Genomic DNA, 14,881 nt, shown 5'->3' on the forward strand with positions numbered 1-14,881 from the left:
TGCCTCCCTACGGCCCAGAGTTAGGGATTAGTCCATAGTCCTTTCCTTAGTATTTCCTACTGGCTTGTATAGGCAGCTTCCCGCTCATCTTGCTGAATTCTGTTAATCCAATTCTTAGATGCCTAACTTTCCCCATGCATCATGTCGGGAGTCTGGAGGCCAAACTTGGGGCTGTGGATTCCACAAGGTGGTAGGGTGATTAAATATTAGGTATTGCTGCTATGCTCAGTCTGTGTCCCCTTTAGCCCTCTGGCATGACCAAACCAGAGCACTGTGGATTATGTGGAAACAGTTTTGAGTACAAATTATGGTATGCAGTGTTGTAGCTGTGTTGGTTCCAGGATATTAGAGAGACAAGATGGGTGAGGTAAAACCTTTTATTGGACCAACTTCCGTTGGCGTGAGAGAGACAAGGTTTCAAACTCTTCTTCAGGTCAGAATAAAATATATTACCTCACCCATCTTGTCTCTCTACGGATTATAGAGTCACTTCTGATGGTGGACCAAGAGCAAATACAACTATAAATGGATTTTGCAACCAGATCATCTGAAAATTTGACCCCTTTAAATTTCACATGTAGCAAGCTTTTGAGGCAAAATCCACTCCAACCCAATGGGTAAACAATGCCCCACAAAATTTTGTGGGGGGAAAAAAAGTGTCACTAATTTTGCTCAGCACTAATATTAAAGTACTTTGCAAACATTAGCTACTTAAGCTTCACAACAAACTTATGAGGTACATAAAGGCACTTATTCACACATTGCAGAAGGAGGAACTGAGAAATAGAAGGTGTCAGTGTAGCTAAGGTCACACTGAACTAGAAAAGTAACACAGGACTTTTGATTCATAGTGCCCTGCGCCAACCACTATAGCAAAAGGGGATTCCATGTACACAGTTATACAATGAGGACCATCATACAAGTGTAGTCAGAAACACAAAACAAAATTAAAAGCAGAAATACTATGCATACATGTGACTGCTAGCCACATGGATTTACTCTTGAGATCTTAGCGTCTTTGCATTTAGAATACATTTGCAATATACTTTTCTTAAATTTGGATACCCAGGAGGCTCGGATAGATTTGAAAGAACCCACAAACGTAAATCAAAGTGCTTTCCACATTAGTATCTTTTCATGTTGTCTTTCTCTAAGTTCTGTTCAAATTAAGATTTAATGTAGCTTTTGTTAGTGCTCAGAAGTACTAGGCAAAGGATGCCAAATGTGTTCCAAAGATAATTTCCTTCTCTTCTTATATGGTGAACTACATGATCTCAATTGTAACTATTACAGTGCCCAAGTATTACTTTGATCCCAGATTGCTGAGGATTATTGTGGCACTGAAGTGCAAAAAAAAAAAAAAAGACCTGTGATGACTGCTAATTGCAACTTCACATTTCACAGAGTCCAAGAATAAAACAGGTTTACCACAATAAATTAGATAAATAAGCCTGTTTTACTCTTTGTATATTTCACTGATTTAAGCTGCTTAAAGTATGTTCACAGCAATCTAATTAATTTCAAATGCACAGATAACATTGTTGTCAAACCATACGGACTTAATTTACAGCTTGCTCTTTAAATGAAGAAGTACATAAAATCCAAGCTGTTAAGTATTATTTTCAAGAACTCTGTATAATGCCATTTTTCAACAAAGAGTATAGCTATTTTTCAGTTCTATTCAAGTGAAAAATGGATTATGTCCCCCCCACCCTTTTTAAAATCCATATAACTCTTATGAGCTTTGATTGAAAAAAGAATGTTTTGTGGAACAGTAAATCCATAAATAGGATTAGTCCCATCTGATATTTTAAAAACTATTAAATTAAAAAATTAAAATTAAATTTAAAAAGTTGAATATTCATCCCCCGTACAAAAAAAAAAACAAAGACAACCTCCCCACACAAAAACCACACACCCATAGGATTTCCATATACAGACTATGATTCTTAATTATTTAGTTTTGTAAGGGCAACCATTCTAGTTTGTTGTGCCTATTATATTATTTATAGAAACCATCCAATTATATCTCTAACCAAAACAGAAATAAAAATCTGTTATGACTTTTAATGGCTTTTTAACGTAAATAATTAAGAACAGATTAGAGTTGTCCATAATTAATTAAAAATACAGGAGCCATGATTCTGTTAGCCATCAGCATGGAAAATGTAAGATCTCACAGAATCAAGAGTATATGCCCGTAGGGGCCAATCTTGCAAGTATTTAATTTCAAAAGCACGCAAATTACTGGGAGTACTCAGAGCACTAAACACTGTGCTGTACTTTGCATCTGCAGGATCAGTCCTTTAGAATGGTGTGATACTTTACTTAAACTTTGTGGGCCATAGTCTGATGTCAGTTACACCACTGCTAATCCAACACAAGTCCATTTTCTTCAGTTTGATTTATAACAGTGAAACATCAGTGTCTGGCTAGATATGTTCTATGGCAATCCTGGGTGTGTTAGCCTCCTCCGATGTTTAGTATTTGGCCCCTGAAGATATTCAAAAATTCTTGTAGTATCCCTGGGTGGTAATAAAATATTTGGGCCTGACAGTGTTTGAAGTTTTGCAGAGGCTGGCTACAGTAGGGAAATTTGAGCTGTCTGGTGCTTAATTGCTATTGGATGTCATTTCATTTCTCAGTTTACATTATAGTTTGACCAACTAGTCTTGAAAAAAAAAATCACAAATTCGAGATCTTGTCATTCTCTTGCTGATGACAAACCTTGTTGATCTCTACAGTAAGTGGAACCACACAATGATGTCAGACAGACATGTTCCCTTGAGATTCACTGTGCAGTAGGTGGTGTGGGATTGTTTTATCTTTAGATCCCCACCCCTCAAATTGTAAATGATCTTTGCAAGAGCTGGATGAAAAATATTCATTTAACATTTTGAATCATTGAGTTTTGGTTAGTTAAATTGTTTAATTAATGTTTTTGACATTATTCAACCAGCTTTATAATATGGTTGAACAATATTCATAAAATATTTATTCAGTTAGTTTTTACGTCGCTGTCAGATAAGGTATTCTTGACTAATTCTGTATTTTGTTTGATCATTGCTAGTCTTTACAGTACATTCAGATATGCCTCCTCCCTACTATCATATTCTCTACCCCATGCTCATTTTTTCTGCCATATGTTTAAGTTATTTCTATGACTATTTTCTTTTTTCTCTAGACCCAGTCCTGACTTCTCAACCCGACATACCTTATTCCTATAGATCAGATCTTGAGTTCTGGTTCAGGTCTACCACCCCAAACTTTGAGGTCCCTGGAATACAGATCTAGGTGTTAAGCCAAACCATTTCACAACTGGAGTTCATGTCTACTTTTTTCTTTTTTCCCATCTTCTCCAACAAATCTTTAACATGCTGGTTAAAAACTTCTATTTGGGCATCCAAGCAGATAGATTAAGAATCTGGTCCAAAGTCTTAGCATTCTATCTTTCATCAAGTCTTGTCACTTTTCCTTCCATAATATTTCCAAAATTTTTTAATTCCTTTCTGTCTGCAGTGAACCACTAGAACAAATCCTCAGCTGGTGTAAATGACCTGTTTAAAAACAAGTATTTGTGACCACTTCTGAGCTCCTTATTCTGATGAGAGTTTTGCTTGAATGAGTAATGCATGATCAGGTCCCAATTCATAGGTTCATTTCTAAATATCTTGAATGCATATTTATATAAGAAGCCCCAAAGTGTCTATTAGGTCTATTTCATTTACTGTTTTGAATTAGTTGGATGTTGAGTATTCTTTTCAATTCTCCTTCTATCCATTTCCAAGGGAAAGAAATGCCCACAAAACAGCCATTTTGATTTCATTAGTAAATAATAGACTCCTTACTAGTTTCCACCCCTCACCTGGCAGCTATGCCTCCAACCTCCCTCAATCCCACACTGCCCCATTCCCTTTCGGCAACTCTAGAGTAGCTGATGACACTTGTATCCTTGTATGCAGATTGTGCAAACCAGAAGATTCCGGCTGACACTTGCATAGGCAAATGTGTGTGGGAGAGCTTTCTGAACCTTTTTTCCTGCCCCTCCGCTCCCCAGGCACTGACACTGAAATAACCAGAATCTGGTCCAAAGTTTGTGCCACAAACTGACAAAAGCCAGGAAATGGAAAGACACAACTGCCAATCTTCTCCTTAAGAGCAGCTGTGCTATTTAATGTCTTACTTATATACTTGGTGCATGAATGGAGGACAGAGTGCCAGCCTTAACTTTTTAACATCCTGGTTTTTGTCAGTTCACGCCACAGTCTTACTGTTTTTCCAACTTAATTTTCTGCCCTGACAGTAATTTGTTCTGGGTGGTTTTAACATGTGTGCACTGGAGATATGGGAGGTTATTGATAATAATAAGGCTTTGTTACAGATTTCATCTAATTTTCCTTCAAGCATTTTTATTTTTACAGTGCTTCCTTAATCAGACTGTTCCAAACACCGTGACTAACAGCTGTATGGAAGGATTCTGAAAAACCGCAGTGCAATTTATCATGAAAGATAAGATGCTAAAACACACACAAGGAAAATGGTAAATCATATTTAAATTAACAGCTCTTGAGGGCCTTTTGACTAAGGGGGTCCTTTTAGTTGTTGTTATGTTAATGTATTTCCATGCTTCAACAGAAATCCAAGTCTGTATTTCAACAATGCTAATATGCCAAAGGTCATCCAGTAACTATGGAATATAAGCAGACTCAGAGAAAATTAATAATTTGAGAACAAAGTTATTTCAGCAAATAAAGATTAAGATAAAGATGCACAATTGAAAGAAACTTTGTGACCAGAATTGAGATACAGTTAGTAAAACTACTCAGTCGGGGGTTTTGGTTCTTTAATATCTTATTGTCTTGGGAGGTTTTTACTTCCAGTTAGTGATGTGAGCGTAAACTATCCATTGTGCTTCTCCAAAAATATCTCCTTTTAGCCTGCTGCACTGACCCTATGCTAATTCCTGAAGTACAATGGTATGTTATGCAATGCTTTCAGTAATTACCTTTGTGTGTTAGCAAATGGGGTTCTGGCACTGAAATGCCTTTTTTCGAAATCCTTAACTCCTGGAGGGGATTCTTTGAGAAAATTACTGTGCACCAAGAGACATAATGTTGCCCCCAAGACAGTAAAGTACTGGATTAAGAATATATACTCACCACCATCTTTCCATGAGAGATCAAATTCTCAACTACAACAGAGACCTACATTTCTGGAATGCTATTTTATAGTCTCAGTCTTTCCAATTTAGAAATGAGTCATTCATATCATCATTATGAAGGCTTTTTTTTAAAATGTTATCTGGAGGGAAACAAACTCATGCTATTGTTTATTTAGAATCTTCAGTTTAAAATAAAATACAAGGGACTTAGGGAATTTTTTTATTTACCAAAATGTTGTTATATTAGTCAGGCTCATACAAAATTACCTGATTCATTGCTCTGCCAATGAAATTGTTCCCTACAGTTCAGTTTTGTTTGTTCCCTTTGGCCCATCTTTGACCCTACTTACATGCATTGTGTCCTCCACTCTGCCATCTCTTCTTCCCTTCATGCTCCCTTTGTATCAATCTTTCAAAAAAATGCCTCCATGTTTTCTGTCATCATTCCCCTTATCTGAAAAGGTCTCTTGATCCAATATTCCATACAATCTCCTTTAAATACCATCTCAAAACCCACTCCCGCCCCCAATTATTTAAGGCTGACCTCCAGTCCCATGCTAACATAATCAAAATAAACTTTAGGAGCCAGACTGTCAGCTGGTATATGTTGTCAGTGTCACAGAAATCAGTGGGAGTTAGTGCCATTTCACATAAGCTGAGAATGTGACCCACAGTACATAAAGGTGCTAATGTGATGCACGCAGTGTGAAAATAAGTGACCTCATGATCTTAGATTGTGTAACTCTCTCTGTTGTTCTCACCCCACTGCCTGTTGACAGCTCTCCCTGTGTTGAGTCTTACGTAACCTAGACTTTAATCTCTTATGTTGCTTTCCAGGTCCCTGAAGTCAGCCTCAGTGTTACCCTATAGCACAACTTTATGTATATGTGTCAACAGCGTCAAATATTTATATTCACCAAGGGATCTTTTTAACTTTGAGGAACCTTGAATACTAGGAGAGCTCAGCACATCATACACAAAGAAGATTTGTCAAAAATTTACTAGAAAAATATCACCATGTTGCGTAAATCAATGAATATTTTTCACGCCGACTCTAATTGTTAGTGCCTAAGTGCCACTAAGTTAATTTGACTTTGCCTCCTCATTTTCTCTTACCCAAGAGAAGTGTCTTGTGTATACTTTAAAAAAAAATTAATCTCCTCAAAACTACTTCTAGCAGTCACGGTAATTACTGTTTCCTTAGCTGACAGCTTGAAACAAACTATACTTGATGGCATTGAACAAGCATTTGTTCAATACCTACAGCACTAGCTAATCTCAATCTGTTTTCAAATGATCTAGTTTTTAATGTGATTCAAAACAGAACAAAAAACTATCTTGGGTGGTAGACAGGGAGATGGAAGAATCTTGGCTAAAACAGGAAACTGTGTTTAAGAATACAAATGAAAAATCAAGACAAAATTTGATAGACAATTAGGATTCAGGCCAAAGGTACAATGGGAGCTGGATGAGGCCCATAGAAGTCAATGGGAAGACTTTTGGATCCTACCCAGTTCATAGTGATGGAGGTTGAGATGTATAATCCTTTTATAATAATAACTTCCTTACATTTAATTTTCTTATTTTTGCAGGGATACTGTGTTGGGTTATCCAATAAAGGGTCATGAAAAGTAAACTCATCAGAAAGTTCACTGTTGGACAGGTTTTTAATGTGGTGTGATAATGAGCAACATAAAACCAATACAACAATATGAAACAATGCAACTACAAAGAAATAGCTTTGAATATGAAGCAAAACTTGTAAATTTGAAAAGATTTTCTCCAAGTTATGCATTGACACTAGAGCTTTGCAAGTTTTTGCCAGTAAGAAACGAAGAGTAATTTTTGTAGCAAAGCAATTTTTCCCTCCTAATAAAAATTAAACTTATACATCACAGTGAAGGGCGTGAGATCAAGGTCAAATACTATATTCTACTTACCATGACTAAATTTTACAAAGGTGGCCATCAGCTTTTAGATTTGCCACATGGAAAGATTTCTGCGTTGTGCAGGGATGGATAAAAAACTTAGGAGAAAATCCACTACTGTATTTCAGTTGTTTCTTGTGCAGCCTTGGAAGGAAAATAAAAATAGATTATCTTTGACTTTAAGAGCCTGCAATTCTTTTTATCTGCGAGGTATAAAGACATATTGGGCTGCATTCTTTTTGCCTTCAGATATACAGATTCAAAAATACATTAACTATAAGAAATTGCATGAATGTAACTGAGGGCAGAATTTGACCCATTATCAAGCTATAAGCATCAAACTACATAAAATTATGTTTTAGAGTCTAATGGCCAAAAAACTCACATCCATGCTTACCTATAAATAGCTCCTGCACCATTTGAATTAGAAGCACGAGGGAAGAGTAGAATGACTGTTAAATACAAAGCAAAATATAGTTTCCTCAACTAAGGAAAAAAATATACTAGGCATATTTAAGAATAAATGCCAACAACATCATGAGACTTATCTGACCAGTCACAACTAAACAACACAGCTTACATTGGTTCTAATTAGGGCTGGCCAGGAAACAAGAACTCAATTTCATGACAAATGCTGAGGTTTCAACATTTGTTTCCAATTGGATATATAAAGAAATCAAGTTCTTTTGAAATTTTTTTGCATAGAAAAAAGGACAGTGTGTGCACCCACCAGAGAACAACCAATACAGTCAAGTGGTTAAGGCAGTCAGGTGGGAGACCCAGTTTCAAGTCCCTGCTCTACTTGATTAAGAGTTTAATAAAAACTTGAAGCATCAAATATGACTATGAATCAAAATTAACAACTTATCACTTATTTATGAGGTTGGGTGGGGTGGGGGTTGTTGGGTGTCCTATATCTTTATGCTTCCCAAATACAGCTATATTTTCATCAGCTGTCAATGTACCAAAGTTGAATTTTTTAAATTTCATTTTTCAAAATTAAGTGAAATTTCAGTGCAAACCCCCCCAAAGAAACATAAACATCAAAGGAAAGCAACATTTTATGAACTGAGAACAAATTTGCCAAAGTGCAATGAAACTGGCTAAAATTTGACAGTGAATATTTGTGTTTCAGAAAGAGTTTGGTTGCCCTGTGATTTTCTTTTCCTAAAAGAAAGCTTAATTTTGCCTATAGAATAAGGACCTGATCTTGCAGCTGTGACTCATTCAGGTAGCTTCTTTGACTTAAAATGGGGCTACTTTGGGGCCTAAAAGATGCAATATCTGGCCTTAACAATGTCTGATCAATGGTTTGCCTCAGTAAACTTTGATTAACAATCTGTGGCAGATTTTGAACTGGTGAACTAGAGCTGAAAAGCTTTAAGTGCCAATCCCCCAAGCAATTCACCTATTCCCTTTATGAGAAGGCTCTATTTTAAAATGTCAATGAGAAATAAAAAACAACAGTAAATGTTCTGGAAAAATGTCTGGGTGCAACCACAGCTTTGATCTGTGAACATTCCTGAGATCGAGACATTTGCACATGGGACTGATTTGTGTGTGAAATCACTAATTTAATTTTGATTTTGGAATCTCAACAGCAAAACTGGGAACAGGCTAGAGGAAAGCAGAGTATTTTGCTACCTTATCCCCCTTCAAATCCTTTAAGATGTGCCTATACTGTGATCAAGTACAATTTTGTTTTATCTCCAGCCACTATTTCCACGGAAGGCGTCCTGGAGCAGGACACCAGGATGCATGTGTCTCACCAGTCATGTGGACTTGGGAGAGATAGAAAGCCCTTAGAGGAACGAGACAGGGACTCATCAGGCAGCAAACCCAGAAGCAGTTTCAGTATGGCTCTTCAGTGACTGATGATGTCATCAGACCCTTTTCCCAGTTTTTACTCTGGACATTTTTTTCCTCTGTGCTGATTGGCTGTTTACTCCTGCACAGTCACCTCATTTCAGCCTCACTTCACACACCCTTCATGCCCGCTTATCCCTCGTTTCTCACCTCCCACTCACCCTCAGCATCTCCTTTCTTCTTTTCTCATTATCTAATCATGCTTTAACAAATTCCCCATAAATAAAAAGAAAAAGCCTCACCCAAAAGAAAAAAAAATAATGGAACTAACACATCATTTGTTGATCATCACATTGTTCACTATGCTTTTGTTTTCCCCCACCCCTCGTCTATTTAAACAATAAGCTTTTCAGGGTAAGGACTGTCTCTCACTATACAGTGACTAGCACAATAGGGTCATGATCTTAGTTAGTCTCTAAGTAATACCTTAACTCAGATAATAGCTGGGGAATAAAACCGCTACCATCTGACAACGGCTAAGCAAGTGGAACTGAACTGAGACATAAACTTGCTATAGCAAAAACATGAGTTTATTATATTCAGCTTTGTGGATTTTATTGTTCTCTCATTTTACCAATCTCCCCTTCCCATGCATGTCTATTTCATCTGTCTTCTGTCCCGTCATATATCTAGATTGTAAACTATTTGGGACAGTGACTATTTTCTCCATGTGTTTGGACAGCCATGGCACAATGGGATCCTGATCAGTGCCTGGTATCCCTAAATGTTACCATAGTGTAAATTATAACAACAACAACAGCTTACCTATGCCCCTAGCAGACAGGGACAATATCTTGTTTTTCATGTGTTATTTCGGGACCTATCACTACCCTGCTCAGAAAAAAAATAGCCTTCCAATATGATAGCCGTGTGTTGTAAATGGCAATTAGCCTCCACTGCGGCATCATCCTACAGGTAGAACTTCTTGGACTTACATCACAATGTGTTCAGTAAACTATAGCCACAGATAATAGAGTTAGTAGTCATCTAGCAAGTAGTTAAATGCCTACCAGTTAATCAGTTATGACAGCGACTTCTATGCTTCATAGGGTAAATGTTACAATTTCTGGTGAGTTGATTCAAATCAACAGAACTAACAAGGCAATCATAATATCCAAAATTACAATAAACTAAAAATCATAATATCATTAAAACTATTTGGAAAATATAGTGCTCATTCAAGGAGTCAGATTAATAATCCTGGTTCATAATATTTAAACATCCTGCTACAATCTCATGCAGTTTTCCGTGGCTGGCATTTTGTTAGTAGCAAGTGTGGACTAGCATAAAGGGATTTAATTTATGAAGAGCTTGGGGACATTATCTGATTGCTTAATACCTTCTTGATTGATGCTCAAACAAGATAATTGTTACTTGGTATTTGCAACTGTCCAACTCTTACTTGAAGTGTTTTGTGTAATCCTTTTAATCCATAGGAAAAGCTAGAATAAAGAGCCAGATAAGTACCTGACAGCAGTTCAAGATTTGTGATATTTTAAAAAGCATAAAGGAAACATTTATACTGAACTGATGCCCTAAACTCTATGGATTGCCTTAGGGCTAGGCACACTATCATTAAACATGCAATATAAAGAGTGTTGCTCTGAACAGATTGTGGCAATCAGATGTATTTAGCATACCTCGATTTTTGTTGTGACAGATATGGTAATTTCCTGCAATATCGTTAAACCTTATTGAATTAAGTTTAAGTATATTTGGGGTCCATTGTACTAAATATAAAAATTTATATAGTATTATGGGCTAGGACTGAATATAACCTCTCAGTACAGCCTAGATGATCAAAGGATTATACTGAACAATGTGCCAGACAAGAATAGACTTTAGAGACCATAGGCATCTACTCTGTGGGTGCTCCAAGTCTTAAACACCCATGGAAAAAAACCTAGGGGGTACTCATCACCCACCAGCCACACTGGTTTTGGCTCCAGGGCTGCCTGCCAATCAGCTGATTGGTGGGACACTGGGGCTAGTCACCAATCAGCTGTATAGGTGCTTGGGGAAGGGGGGGACGGAGAGGAGGGAGTGGTGGGCAGGTGGGGTGGCCTCAGGGGTGGGGGTGGAGCAGGGGAGAGAAGACATGGAGCAGAGAAGGACCTTGGGGGAGGGGGCAGAACAGGGGCAGGAAGAGGTGGAGCGAGGGCAGGGTCTTGGGGCAGATAGGCGGTGTAGCACCCACCGGGAAAAATATAAGTCAGAGCCTGTGTTAGAGACAGTGTGTGTGAAGTGGATTTTGTGGGAAATCCTGAGAGAGGTTAATGCAAATTCCCCATCTCTGGTTATCCAAAACCCCTGCCTTGTGAAGCTATGCCCTGAGGCAAGGGTCTTTATTTGCTGATGACCTGTTCTCAGGCATTTGACATCAAAGGCCAGAGCCATATAAAGAAACAGATGAACTGCCCCACTGGTTGCTCTGGTTATGAATCTGAGACTGTTGTGAATTTGGAATACTCAGTTGTGGGTTTTGAATGACTGACACCTACCACAGCCCACAGGTGGAGTTGGGGTGACTTCTGATAAGCTTTTTAGCATGTGTGTAGGTTCTGTCATTTTTAATATGTTTTATCTGTAATGCTTTCACCTTAAGAATAAGTTTGCTTGCTTAGAAAGAGTGGTGTGATAACTATTGACTTTTGGCAACTACACTATTTAGAGACTTCAGGGAGAAAGCAAAATGCAAGACACTGGCCTGTTTAGGAATTCTGGTTTGCTGGGGAGGTTGGCAGGGAACTGCACAGCCTGGAAAAACCCTGGTCAGGAGGGAGTGTGACATAGGTGATGACAGGCTCAAGAGAGCTGATGGCTGAGGAGCTCAGAGCCTAGAGTGGTTTCTTTGAGGGACCACTGATGGGGGAAATACAAGTGCAGTTGTCTCAAGCTCTGACATCACTAAATTAAGAGAGTGGAGGATTTATCCATGCCTTTACTCTTCCATAGGGCTGATGAGGTCTTTCCAGATGTACTTCCTGGAAGAATGACCTCTAGGAAAAGTGCAATTATACTATTATAATTAGCATATCTTTCATTGTGAAATATCTCAAACCACTCTAAAAGATTTATGCAGGAATTACTTTGTCCTCCACTTCAATGAAGCCACATCTGACTTGAAATGTAGCATTACCCTGATAAGCAGTATTACACAACAATTTAGAATAAAAAAGTCCATATCAGATCTAACAAGGAGAGGGGTAGGAAGATAGAATTAGGAATTTGTACATCTTATATGTTAATACCCATAGTCTTGTGACAAGTACTGTGAAACTTTTTAATAGCCACATGCAGTGAAAGTGTCAGAGCTTATGGCATATTAGTAGATGTATTCTCCCCACCCCCAGTGCTGTGACTCTTGATACCAATTGGCAAAGAGGTGCATAAAGTTACAGGGATTGCCGGGGTCTGATATTTGCATTCTAGTTCACTAAAGAGTATCATGTAAGGTTTCTACCGAAAGCCTGTGTCACACTGGTCATAATTACTTTGTTCATTATCTGCACACACATTTTGCAAAGAGATATGTATATATATTGCAAATTATGTTCTTAGGTCACCAGGGGTAGCTTGCCTTAAGGTAGGTTCCACCACACAGGTGGTGTGAGACACTTATCTCCGTAAATGACTTGGGTATTGTGGAGTTTAGTGGAAGTTGATTTGCATACGGAGTCAAATGGTAATGAAGAGATTGTGGGGCCCTTGAGAGAAGAAATTAACAGGAAGAGGTGAATAGCCATGGAGGGAACCCTGTTTATAGGTTAAGAACAAAAGACTGGTTAGTATATCTAGGGGTGCAGAAAGACACCCTGGCATCCTTCATCTGAGGAGACAAGCTGCCAGCAGTCTTGTTCTCACCAAAGGATGGTCTCACTCAGCCTGGTGGAGAAATGCTGTGAGAAGGACTTTAAGTATGTAGTACCTTATTAGAGATCAAGGCATCTTGTTAGATAAATTTAGTCTCCAGAACGTTTGTTATCGTTTTATACAAAACCTTTTGTTTCCAATATTTATGTTCACTAGCACTGAATCTGTTCTTTGTTAAATAAACTTAGACTGGCTTTCTCTATAAAGAAATCTATGTGTTAAGCAGAGCTGGGTTCTGAAGGTGTGACTAGTAAGCTGTGGTGTATTGTTCCTTTGGTAACAGCAGACCTGGTAATTCTGTGAGTATCCAGTGGTTAGTGGGCTGCATGCCACAGGGAAATGCTCAGAGGACATGGGGGTTGGAGCATGCCTCTCACTAACCTGCATGATGGACAGCAAAACCTGCATGAGATGACTGGGGAGCGCTTGTGTTGCCTGTGACTGGGAGGGCCAGGGATCTGATCCCTAGTAGGTACAGCTAAGGCTTCTTTAGACCAATGTCAGGTGGTAGTGGGGGGCCTCACAACCCTGGAAAGAATCACAATTGCCTCTAGAATACTTAGCTTTTTAAATTTCATTTTAGTTCTTTTTTGAAATCCCTTCAAAAATTATCTCTGCTACTGAGGTGCACAGAAATGAACACCACATTCCAGGTGCCTCCTAAAGAGGCCCAAGGGACTACCGCCTCACTCATTTTTGTTGCTGTATTACCTGACAAGCTCATATCTACCATCACTAGATCTCCATTATTACCGATTCCCAGATTTCTTCCTCCCATTGCATATATACATTTCAAATTATTTTCCGGTTCTGTATTAGTTTCTCCCTTAAAATTATGCTGCAGCATATGGAAACATTAATGTGTTGGGGCTCATATCTCATGTCTAAAAACATCGCCTTCTGGAGAAATTGACTAACAGCAACCAGATTTAGCAATAAAGCAGTTTCAGGATCAATCTATTGGCTTATCAATTTGCTGCCTATTTTCATTATGCTTATCATACACACCATGCAGGACTGTCCTACAAGACAGCTTCAGGTTCTCGGAAACGTGGAACATTAAAACTCATCTAAACAATGCCCTTGAAGATTATTTTACTTGGAGCTCTATAGATTGAAGACATCTGAGACTATATTTATTCATTTGATTCTCTTGCTGCAGGCTGCTTGTTTGCAGATATGTTTTTCAAAGGATGGATTTATATTTTATTTTCAGAGGAAAGTGTATTTTCAGAGTAAGGAAAAAACATTTTAAAAAATGTTAATAAAGTTATTGAAAAAAAATGCTCACTAAAATCTGGATAATTACAGAAATCTTAACTCTTTTCATTAACTTTCTCCAGGTGCCAGATTTTGGCGACAGTTGGTAATTTACTGAGGCTGCAGCTATCCACCACCACTATATGGCAGCATGATAAGATGCATATTTCACTCAGGCTGCAAAAGGGTAATATGGGCATGAGGCCAATTGCCCAGCCTGGGTCCACCTAGCAGGTAGGCCAGGACTAATTAGAAATAAAGCCCAGCTAGGACAGCAGGGTTTGTCTCCATGAAGACAGTGCCCCATCAAGCCTAGATGGGGATATATTGGGACAGCAATTTTGCTAGAGGCAGAAAACCATGCATGATAGAACTGAAACAGATTTCTATGGCATGTCAGACTTTCTAAATAAAAACACCCTTAAACATATGCTTTCTCGCACTGGTCTCAATAGTATTTCTCATGTGCATTGAAAAAAGCCTTGTGATCTTTGGTAGACTGAAAATTGGATACATCTTGTTTTGTTCTTTATGCACATGTTGATTGGTGCCACCCTTCAATGATTGCCATTAACTGCAACTTATAAACGCAAGCCTTGTTCCTTTTCCAAAACCTTTACATAGAGATACTTTGGTATCTGGGTGGATGGGTGGTTTCTCCCCAGATGAAACCCTCTATGTTGTTCTTCTGGCACAGGGAGCTCTAGGAGCAGGAAGAGGACTGCAACACTATACTTCCCACTGTCCTTAATCCCCTGCAGGGGGCTGGTGCATGGGAAAGTGGTGGGAGAGG

This window comes from Mauremys mutica, chromosome 5 (genome assembly GCF_020497125.1).
Source record: "Mauremys mutica isolate MM-2020 ecotype Southern chromosome 5, ASM2049712v1, whole genome shotgun sequence".
In the NCBI taxonomy this organism is placed as follows: Eukaryota; Metazoa; Chordata; order Testudines; family Geoemydidae; genus Mauremys; species Mauremys mutica.